The 10,636-nt window shown below is 29.1% G+C and overlaps 1 long non-coding RNA gene across 1 annotated transcript; it reads right to left on the reverse strand.

The window, feature by feature from the left end:
* Positions 1–2,644: 2,644 nt before the first annotated feature.
* On the reverse strand, positions 2,645–3,943 carry LOC130496383 (uncharacterized). The gene is made up of 6 exons (XR_008935488.1): positions 3,808–3,943; positions 3,663–3,739; positions 3,344–3,592; positions 3,165–3,257; positions 3,014–3,091; positions 2,645–2,782 (listed from the first exon to the last, which is right to left on the reverse strand). It is a non-coding gene; the product is annotated as an uncharacterized LOC130496383 (long non-coding RNA).
* Between the last annotated feature and the right edge of the window lie 6,693 nt (positions 3,944–10,636).

Consider the following 10,636-nt stretch of genomic DNA (forward strand, 5'->3'; position numbering starts at 1 on the left):
TTAATTTTTTTTCTGCTTGAGAGTGGCGAACTAAGAATACACGTGCACCGTGACTCTAAACATTGAACCGGTGCAATCAAACAATCTATATCTTTAATGCAATCTTTTACAGTGCGGCAGCTATGGTACTTTACGTACGTCGCTTCCGCCTTAGGTATGCTCACTGATCTCATACCTAATATCAACACATCGATAAACCATATTGACTTGTAAGATTTAGACGGAAATCGATGATTAAGAGATGAAAAAAATAGACTTACATGTAAGAATTAGTGAAATTAACAAGAGAGTGTACGCTTTAGACGCCATTTTGTTTTGCTGATGGTGTTGATAGCTCAAGAGGGTGCAAAAATATATGATTTATAGATGGTAGCGGGGGCTAACAAATATATTGTTGACCAAGATTATACAATAAATGGGTGGTAAAAGATACGTTTATAATATTTGATTTCTTTCCTAAACGAATTGATATTCCGTATCCAGAGTCTCAAGACTAAACAGAGTTTGGCTTGAATATTATATGGTACGTGTAACACTCTTATAGTATCTTTGTTCAAAATCACTGATATTTTTGAGAAAAAAATCATGATTCGATTTACATCACTTAAATTTCATTAATCCTTACTAACCAGGCGTAGTAGGTTTTGATTTTGGATTTGAAAGGCTATCATAACGCTTCGTTTGATTTGTTTAGGCCTACAAGTACTCGTTGCTAATCAAAATGTATCATACCAAAACAAAAACCTCTCAAAACAAGCATGAAATTATCATCTAAGAAAATATAATCTGAGAGGAAAGTCTTGCTTAAAATTCCAATAACAGGCTTTCACTAGGCATGATACTCATATCCCCCAAAGCACAAAGAAACACCATATTGTGTCTAAGGACTGGTTTGAGAATGGTTTATATTTAAGGAATATTGATAAAATTGTTGCAAACGAAATATGGGTTTGAAAAATATTTTTACATTGGTTGTGAAGATATGGGTTTTGAATTCTCAAGTTCGATGGATACGTGATCATATATATATAAAGTGTAAGAAACAATTTATAAACCTACCGGTTTGATGGTTCTTTTCATGTGAAATGCTTCAAATAATCGGGTGGATCATCACTTGATCATTATATATATTAAATGTATAAATAAAACCAAACAAAAACCTATGTAAGTCACTAAAACAAACTAAAACAAAGGTTTTATGGTTCATTTCAGGTTTTGTTTATTAAATGTATAAATAAAACCGGTCAAAACCTTAGAAAAGGGTATGTTCGAGGATAGTGTATTTTAAAAATACAAAAACTCACACAAACAACTCTAGAACTATAAGACAATGTTTTAGTCTAAGGACTGTTTTGACAATGGTTTATATTAGTGGTCTAATGACTGGTTTCATAATAGTTTATATCATGACTATCTATCCATCGATTTCACATTTTAACCGAACCGTATTTGTAGTCTAAAGACTGGTTTATTTAATTTAGTAAGGATGTGAATATCGGTTTGTTAATCGAAACTTATTTGTAGGTGTGGACGGAAATATTTGGAATGGTATATTAGACATATTATTAGTAATGAATAAATGATAATTGATTTCTAATGAGGATTTTTTTTAAATCACATATGAAATGAGGTTGTTATTTCTATATTAATAGAATAAATATGTTCGATAAGACTTGTTCAAAAAAAATATGTTAGATAAGACAATTTTTAAATACATATTTAAATATATATTTTAAATTTAAACGGGTACTTGTATCAGATGTCTATATTCTCCATATTGTTCATAGCATTTGGATAAAATATTTTTATTCATACCATTGCACACACAAAAAAAACACAAAACTTCAATTTTCTAAATTTTCTAATCATATAAGCAGTGACATTGTGAATTTTCACAGACGAATTTTCCAAAAGCGCAAATGAGCTTATCTTTACAATCACTTGCTGTCTTACACCCTAATGGCGTCTCCGCTGGTTTAAGGTTAATTTTTTTTCTGCTTGAGAGTGGCGAACTAAGAATACACGTGCACCGTGACTCTAAACATTGAACCGGTGCAATCAAACAATCTATATCTTTAATGCAATCTTTTACAGTGCGGCAGCTATGGTAGTTTACGTACGTCGCTTCCGCCTTAGGTATGCTCACTGATCTCATACCTAATATCAACACATCAATAAACCAGATTGACTTGTAAGATTTAGACGTAAATCGATGATTAAGAGATGAAAAAATAGACTTACATGTAAGAATTAGTGAAATTAACAAGAGAGTGTACGCTTTTAGACGCCATTTTGTTTTTTCTGATGGTGTTGCTCAAGGTGGTGCAAAAATATATGATTTATAGAAGGTAGGGGGGCTAACAAATATATTGTTGACCAAGATTATAAAATAAATGGGTGGTAAAAGATACGTTTATAATATTTGATTTTTTTTCTAAACGAATTGATATTCCGTATCCAGAGTCTCAAGACTAAACAGAGTTTGGCTTGAATATTATATAGTACGTTTAAAACTCTTATAGTATCTTTGTTCAAAATCACTGATGATAGGATGATCTTGGATTGATCTCTAGGATTCTCCTACCTCTCATGAGCTCTCCAAGCTTGAAGTGTCTCCAAGTGCTTGTGCCTTCATTAACCTTTCAAGCACACAAGGAGAAGAGCTCAAACGGTTTGAGACTTAAGACTTTGGCAACTTTGTCTCCAAGCTGCTGCTTCATCCAATCACACAGAAGATTGAACGTTTGTTTAGCTTCCCTTTCCTTTACTTCATCTTCATCACCTGTCCAAATTAGCGTTAGAAAAACAAAGTCTCACACTGACTGTAGAATCTAAGCAACGGTGTAATACGCTTGTGGTTACCAGTGTCTTCAATACAACCCAACTTAATCAATCTACCAAAGTTTTCCCAGAACTTATTGTAATCCTGTAATCATTTGTATCAACAAAATGATTAACCTGAGACTTCAAATGAGCTTAAGAGAACAGAATGGATTAATGAGAAGATACAAACCTCTTTGTTTTCACTTTCTGAGATTTCTTGAATCATGTCGAATCTCTCTCTAATGAGCCTCTCCCTCATGATTCTTACCTGCATGTTATTACAAGATGTGTATTATTTATAATTCTGTGGTTCATGTATCGCTAACTGTGGCAGCACTTACGATTTTGCTTTCTTGGAGGATTTCACGTGAAACGTTAAGATGGAGATCGTTTGAGTCCACCACACTCTTCACAAAGCTCAAGTATCTCGGTAACTGCAAGCAGATAGTGAAAACATGTTAAAACCAAAAAAAAAAAAAAGAAATGGAACCAGAGGTAAACATGGTTCTACAAGACTCACCAGCTCTCCATCAAAGTCATCAGAGACAAACACACGCTTCACATGGAGAGACGAATGTTCTTTATCTAACTGTTGATTAAAAAACAAAAATGAAAAAAAACGCTCCTCTCATTACGTAATGGTGAATGGTTCAGTTATCACTTATCAGGATCAGGCTTGATACGAATCTCAAGGTCACCACCACCATCGCCAAGCAAAGCAGGCTCAGCTTATCATCACTTTTTTTTTTCCAAAGCATCACTTGCATTACTGTAAACGTATACAAAAACACATTCAAATAAAAAAAACACACTTTTGAATATCGTAGAAACTGACTAACCGGACAAGTTCCCTGAGGAAGACCTCCTTGTGACTGTATAATAAGCTATGAACAATCAAATCCAACAATCTGCTAACCTGCTCCAATGTTAAAGTCTCAAATTTTCAAATTCATTTCAAGTGCCCATTATTTCGGATTACTCTACCTAGTTTTCGGTTTGGTTCGGTTCAGATTGTTATCCACTACTATCGAATTAGAGATGGAGATTTGAGTTATAATCTACGGGACTAGACAAAGCCGATGTAAAACAATTTATTTGAATTGAAGATCGAATTTATTTTACATGCGGATGCGATCAGTTAATTTTTTTTTTTTGGTCAAATCGATCAGTCAAATTTAAGATATAGATAACCAGGAACTAAAAAAAGATTAAGAATACCTAATTTTCTTTAATCTTAGCATATAGTATTTTTTTGCTTTGCACAGGTTTTATGAAAATCAGATTTTTTTTTTTTTTTTGAGCAATGCAAATCAGATTTTTTAAATCAGAATGATTCAATCTAGGGCGAGGTGTGTTGGGTTTGGCAGTCACGCGCTTAAGGTGCGAGTATATGCACTTACTTAGAAACCTCAGATGTAAAAAATCTGTTGGGCCTCGTATGTATAGCCCATTATGGGGACCTGTACGAACATTGAAATATATGATTTGAGGTAGTGTTCGGTTTACCACCCACGTATAGATATTGGGCCTGAACAATAAAGGTTTGATTATTATTACACTTGTATATTTTATGAGGAAATTAATATCTTCGTGGATGCAAAGTGTGGACCTAGGTTGCATAGAAGCTTTGTCGGACGTCCACTTCCCGCTTTAGAATCGGAATCGGAATCGAAAGTTTGTGGAAGTTCTCGGAATTTCGTTTCCAATGCGCTTCCAAAAATATATTTTTAAAAACACGTTGGAAGCTTACGATTCCATTTTGAAATCACGATTCCATTTTTAACGAATACAATATCATAAATAAATAAAAATAAAAGAAATGTTATTTTTATATAATAGTGAAATAGAGAATATAAATATACAAAAATTAAAACTAATACTATATATTATCTTTATGCATTGAGGGTTTATTAGAAAATAATTAGTATAGTAATATTTTATAAACTTAGTTTATGCATAGTTTTACAGTTTTAACATGAAATCATTTAAAATTATTATAAATTAATATTTTTCTTTTATTTTAATTTGAATCACATAATTGTTAATCATATTTGTAATCTTTTATATTTTAATATATATATATATATACGCTTCCGACACGTTTCTACTTTCTAATTTTATTAAAAAATTCGCTTTTACGCTTTTATACGATTCTGCTTCCGCGTTTCTGCTTCCGTTTCCATATAACATAGGTGTGGACATGCCAAATGTTAATGTTGTCTCTAACGAAGATGCACAAGTTTCAATTATGGAAATCACCGAAACCATAGGTTATACACTCCATTACCCATTTACTTATTTAACAAAACATGTTTAGTTACCGACTTCTCTCCGTGTTCATTTGTTTTTTGAATAGGTACCTCTTTATGACTAAAAGAGAATAATCTATATATACACATACATTGATGCAAAAAGTTTGATTTCTTTTATATATAGACTTGGAAGTCATGAATGATTTATCTACTGTTAGAAATTGTTAGATATAGTATACATGTGTGTGCACACAAAAAAAAGAAGATATATTATACATCTTTTTGGTCAATATAATATTCTCTTTTAGTAATAAAGAGGGACATATTAATTAAAAATTGAACACGGTGAGTACATGGTTTTTTTTTGTTTTTTACCTATTGTAAACTTTTTATTGTTCGAATTATTTGTAATTTGAAAAAGTTCCGGAAGTGTTTTAGAGTGAATACTGATGATTAATAATAACTATTTTTGCAAAAAACAATGTTCGAACACAAAACCAGTTACAAAAAAAAAAAACTATGTCCTACGGCCTCACGAATTCGTATGTGTAAACTAAAACAACTTAATTTAGCTAATCAAGTGAATTTTTATTATGTATAATATAAAATATACATATATATTATATGATATTAATTCTGATTTATTATATACTCCCTCTATTTTGTAAAAGGTGTCACTTTACATATTTCAGGCATACTAAAAGAATATACAAATGCATTCTTGTTTAATGTTTTAAATGACAATGATTTAGACAAAAGTTAATTGATGTTTAAAAAGGTAAAAAAAAAGATAGATTATATATGAAAAATTACTTTGAAAATATAAAGTGATACTTTTTCGTTTGAAAATAAATGTTATTTTGACACTTTTTTACAGAGATTAAAAAATTCGTATAATTGATTAGTATATTTCTATTTAATATATGATTAATTAAATAAAATGATTTAAATAAAAACTATTGGTTATTCAAAAAGATATTAGATTAATGTTTAAAATTACATTGCGATTATAGAATTTATTTTGAAAAAAAATAAAAACCTAAAATGATATTACTTATTATTAAACAGAGGTAATACTTTTTAAGAAAGTATATTACAGAAGACTATAGTAAGCCGATGTGGAAGCATACAATCAAAAAACACGCAAATTTATGAATTGCAATTTACGCAATCTTTTCTTTTTTTTTCTTTTGTTTACAAATCTCAATATCTTTAGCGGACCACTCATTTCTTTCTTCAATGTTTAGGATCTTTTCAAAGCAAGTTTTTGTTTATCAAGCTTTAGATTTATATGCATATATATAATTTAGGTCTTCTTTCTATTATTTAGTAAATTGAATTTCATATGGGTATGCAAAATTTTCATGGTGGTAACTGGTAAGACGGCAAGAGTATGTTTGTAATAAAACCACAAGAAACGTTTTGTTTGTTTTCTTTGACACAAAACCATAGTCCTGAACCTGAACCCTTCCAACTTCTTTTTTGATAGGAATATTAGGTGCACAACTTGTTTCCACATGAACCATATAAAACAATAAATTAGTTTTAATTGATGTTTTAATAAAACGAATGCTATAGCATTTAGGAATTCAAGAGATAAATAATATGCCGCTAATCTTCAAAAAGTTCATTGTCAGAAAGAATGGGGAAGTATCAGTTTATTCGCTAATGCTGTCCGATACAATAATTGGCAAGGACTCTTTACGAAAAATAATAGTGGATGATTGATTAATAATTACTAGTATGGGATTTTTTTTTGGGAAAGCTACTAGTATGGGATTTCTAGTGATTAAAAATGCACAAAATAATTTTAATGCATTGAGATTGACAATTTGGTTTCCACAAAATAGAGAAACATGTGCTGACTCGAGCATTCATGCAGACTCATTTACCACTGCATTTATGAATTTGCGAGAATATTCAATATGCTTAAAAAAACTCGTTGGAAGAAAATAATTGTTGGTGTTCTAAAAAAGGTTGTCGTTGACGTGGTTTTGACCTCTTAAGAGAAATTTTAAGAGTACGCTACCACCTATAAACGAAGTTTTTAATAGCGATTATCACAATTACAGAAAACATTATAAATTGTTTTAAACTATTCTAGACTTCATAAATTCAAAAATTGATGTTAGTTAGGGTTACATATAGTTGTGGGAATGTAACTTTAAAAAAAAAAGAATATTTAATAAACAGTTGAAATTGAAATAACAACAATACCAATATAAAAATTATTTTAATTTATATTATAAAACTTAAAAGTATATTTTCTATAACTTTTAAAATTCAATAGTTTAATTTTATAAATATGATTTTTATACTTATTATAATATTATGATTGTTAATACTTGTATAATTATATAAAATGTAAATATTCTTAATTTACTATTTAAATATTGTTGCATTTGATAGTTAACCAGTTATAGTCCACAAACTCATTAATTTCTAACGTTGTACCACTCGTACAAATCTCTTAAAACCACAACCATGCGCATTTGCAAAAAAATTTACGATCGTTGAGGTTGAAGAAAAGAACAAAATAATAAAACCAGGAGAAAGAAGACCAAAAATTTTAATTTTATAATTTTTTTAGAACTATTAGTATATTCAAAAGACACATGTCATCATGTAAAAATAAATTAGTGCTTTTATTGGTTTAAAAAGTAAAACATGATTAACTAATTAAAATACTGTTATTTTTTCTTTTAGAAATTTTGTATTGTTTATAATCGTTGGAGTTGCTCTTAGTCAAAACATCTAAAAACCTAGCTTGACTGGTGTAACCGCAGCGGTTGCGGTTGCGGTTGCGGTTGCGGGAGTTTGCGAGTGCGGATGGTTGCGGTTTTAAACGTTTTCTAGAGATTTGTACGACTGGTACAACTGTTAGAAATTGTTGCGTTTGCGGGACTCTCATGACTGGTAAACTACCAAACGCAATATCTGTTAAATAATAATTTAACAATATTTACATTTTATGTAATTATAAAAAATATTAAAAATCATAATAATATGATAAATATAAAATTTATATTTATAAAATCATATTATTCAATTTTAAAAATTTATAGAAAATATTTTAGTTTTGAATTTTCATAATATAAATTGAAATATAATATGAATACATTTTACAATTTCTATTATTTCAATTGAAAAATTTTATCGGATATTTTTACTATTATTTTTATTTATTCTGTTTTTAAAGAAAAAAATTTACCCTCTCGCAACCGCAAACGCTAGCTGGAACCAGCTTTTGATTTTAAGAGGTTCGGAGCGGTTTGAAGCGATTTGTAGCGTTTTCTGTGAATATTTCAAAACGCCAACAACCGCTATGAACCGCAAAAGCTGCGTTTGCGGGTGGTATCGGGAAAACCAGTCAGCCCCTTAATGTAAGTCCATTTTTTATTTTTGGAAAAGAACTTAACCGTTATATATTTTTTGTTTTACTTATACAGATCTATTAGGGGAAAACGACCATAAGAGCATTAAAGTTTTATAAATAATAAAATACTAATAATCCTTAGTATAATTAATTGTATGAACCATGCCATATTTGGTCTATTTAAGATTATGTGTTTGTTTTAATGTTCGCCGAAAATTGCTTAGTTTTTTTTAAAGATTATTTTTTTTTGAAATAACATAAATTAGCTATTATTTTTCAAAACTATAGTTAATTAAAAACATAACATATGAGTTTAAATTTTGATGATTATTATTTAAATTTTAATATTTAAGGGGTGATATTGGGTTTATAAACATTTATTAATGATAATGCAACATTTATAAATAATTTAAATTTTTTAATTAGTTTTATACATAATAAATTTAGAGTATTTATGAAAATAAGCATCATTCCCTCATTTTCTACCAAAGGGTGTTGCTGAAAATTTCCACAATTATTTGTTTATTTGGTTCGTCAGTTATTTGTGAGTCTTACTTATAAGTAAACTGGTTAGAAAAAAATAAAGATAAATGTCTCTCGGAGCAACAAAACATTTCAAAAGAGAATAAAAACATTTAGAAAAAAATCAAATTAAGTTAAGTTTGGGCAAAACAAATTGAAATACATAAAGTTAGACATCAATATACTCAACTATAAATACTTTAATATCTAGGTTTAGGTTTATTGATTATTGTTTTAGGTTTTATTTAGGGGATGATGTTGGATTTATAAAGTTCTAGATTTAATTCTTAAACATTTAAAATAATTTAGAAAAGTTAATTTTGTTTGGGAAAATAGTTATCATTTTAAGGTAAATTTGAAAATAATATCAAATTTGATGTAATGTTAAAATTCCCCTATTTGATAGTCTAATAGTATAAGGAGTTTTTGTGCATAAAATTTAATTATATTTTAATACAAATATTATTATTTAAACTAGAATATCCAAAAATTGATTCTAGATGTTAGAGAAATATGGCCAAAGCACCATTATCAATGGGTTCTCACCAATAATATTATCTCACAAATTTCAATATAAAATAAAATAAATGAATATCTCAAATGTTTAGATATCATGTCAAAATATCTCAAATGTGATACTTTAAAATATTTTTGATTAGAATATCAAAACATTTGAGATACTTATTTACTTTATTTTGAATTGAGATTTGTGAGATACTAATGGTGATCAATAATGCTCTAACTTGAAAAGTTTCCGAGCTCATAACTACAACTATAGTAGTGGTGGATCTATGTGGAAAGATGGGGTGTCACACAAAACCCCTTAAAGCTGAATAAATATCTATTTGTATGGAAAAACACTGAGTTATCACGATTTTTTTTGGTAAATATCTCCATGGGACACCCCTAAACCTAGCTTCAAATCTCTCCAATGACACCTTTCAATTTTTTTTCTCCTCTTAAATTGTAGTTTGACACATGTAAAATTAGTTTATATAATACAGCACTGGGTTGTAGTGTTATATTTAATGTAACGAATTGGTTTTGTTTTTACCTTCTATCTCCTTTAGAAGAGAAAGAGATAGATTGTTTTTATGTAATATTATTGTCAACTATTGAGTTTCGAGCTTACGAAAATGTAGGGAGTTAAAAAAAAATGTAGAGAGTTTTTTTAATAAATAAAATTAAAAAAAAAATGTAGAGAGTTTAGTTTCGACCCTTATAAACTATTAAATAGAAAGAGAAAAACAAAAGTATTATATTAAGCTAAAGGGAATCTGCGTTGGTTTGTGATTCTCAGTTCGATGAAAGTACAAACCGTCAAATTCAAAATACCCGATGTGCCATACAGTATATATATACAACATTAATACATATTAATGTGTGCAAGTCTATATAAATCCAAGTGGTATGAGCATGGACGTAATGGCATGAATTGTAAATATTTACAAGAACAAATTTTCATCGTAAGAATCCCTACAGTACACGTCAATAGAGACACATGGTTGTGGTCTTTATGGAATAATTATGGTTAACGAGCTTATTAGACATGTTGTCAGTGATCTCCTATATATATACTCTTCTCTTTCTCTTAATAATTAGGCCTTCTGCTTATATTCTAACTAAATAATTTCACGAAAAAAAAGAGAGATATAAAGTTTGG

This window comes from Raphanus sativus, chromosome 6 (genome assembly GCF_000801105.2).
Source record: "Raphanus sativus cultivar WK10039 chromosome 6, ASM80110v3, whole genome shotgun sequence".
NCBI lineage: Eukaryota > Viridiplantae > Streptophyta > Magnoliopsida > Brassicales > Brassicaceae > Raphanus > Raphanus sativus.